Here is a 1,556-nt window from a genome sequence, read left to right as displayed (position 1 = left end):
AACTCCATATCATCATATAACTCCAATATGTCATATCTTCACTGGAAAGTGTTTGTTTCCTCCTCTGTGCTGCCATCTTGCTACTCCTAACTAGGTAAGGAGAACTCTTCAGCTCTCTTAAATAATTTAGGAGCTGGGACCTAGTCTTAACACTTAGGAACCTTTATGAATCACTCTTATTCTTAAGTCTAGATATAAGAGTAAAATTACGTAATTCTTAGAATTTTGACACACTTAGGATTAAAATTTTACTCTGAGCGGATTTATACATACGGCCCCAGATGTTTAGCAAAAGTACAGCAAAACTGATTGTTAGTGAATTTCACAGCTCGTGAAAGTTAGGTGAGGCGAAACTGACTTATCAAGTCCCCTTCAGTAAACATAGTATATTTAGGCCGATGTTAAAATCACATTATTACAATACTTATTAACACACTTTTAAGGGGTGAAGGAACAAACAAATATCAATACACATTACACAAAAGGTGATATTGTCTTTTGTGCCATAGTTTTAGGTGAGAACTCATACAGCAGCCTTAATGATATGACAACATACAGTACAAACAATCCCCACAGACATAATATGGCCTTCATACATCTACAGGATCATAAGATGAGTTGCCTCATTCATCCCTTACCGAGAATAATTGTTGGGTTGAGTGAGCATGGACATGTCATTGGGGTTATGAAGTGAGCATCCTCTTTCTTTCAAAGGTTCCAGTTGGTTTACATAGGTGTGTAGGTCACATTTAAAGTTTTTTTTTTTTTTTTGTACTCAAAGAATACCGTTATGAAAATCACTTTTTTAAACATGTTGTACAGTCATGGCCAAAAGTTTTGGCAGTGACATACATTTTGTGTTTTGCAAAGTTTGCTGCTTAAGCTGTTGTGGTGTTTATTCATATTGTTTCTAGATTGTGTAGAGTGATCAGATGCATTTTAAATAATTGCTAAAAGCTTCATTGGCCCAAAAATGAAAAAAAAAAATCCGTTTTTTGATCCTGACACAAAATGACCAGCTAACATTAATTGACTAATCATATCAGCAGCACATGTGAAAGTGTGAATGAGTACTAGTCAGGTGAAATCAGTATCATACTAATTAGATTGTAAGAGCAGACTGATTGCTATAAAAGGAGGTAAGAAGTGCTTCCAATGTTCTTGTTAGCAATGGTTACCTCCAAAAAACATGTGCAGCCATCATCGCATTGCATCAAAATGGCCTCACATGCAAGGAAATCGCTACAAAGAATATTGCACCTGAAAGAACCATTTACCGGATCATCAAGAACTTCAAGGAGAGTGGTTCGACTGCAGTGAAGAAGTCTTTAGGACGTCCCAGAGTGTCCAGCAAGTGCCAGGACTGTCTCCTCCTGAGGCGTCAGCTACGGTCACCACCAGTGCAGAGCTTGCAAAAGAAATGGCAGCAGGTTGGTGTGAGAGCATCTGCACGCACAGTGAGGCCAAGACTTTTGGACAACGGCCTGGTGTCAAGAAGGGTCAAGTCAAGTCACCTTTATTTATATAGCGCTTTTAACAATACAGATTGTGTCAAA

Source organism: Sinocyclocheilus rhinocerous, unplaced genomic scaffold (assembly GCF_001515625.1).
Source record: "Sinocyclocheilus rhinocerous isolate Xijiao unplaced genomic scaffold, SAMN03320098_v1.1 scaffold322, whole genome shotgun sequence".
NCBI lineage: Eukaryota > Metazoa > Chordata > Actinopteri > Cypriniformes > Cyprinidae > Sinocyclocheilus > Sinocyclocheilus rhinocerous.
This window is presented reverse-complemented; position numbering follows the sequence as displayed.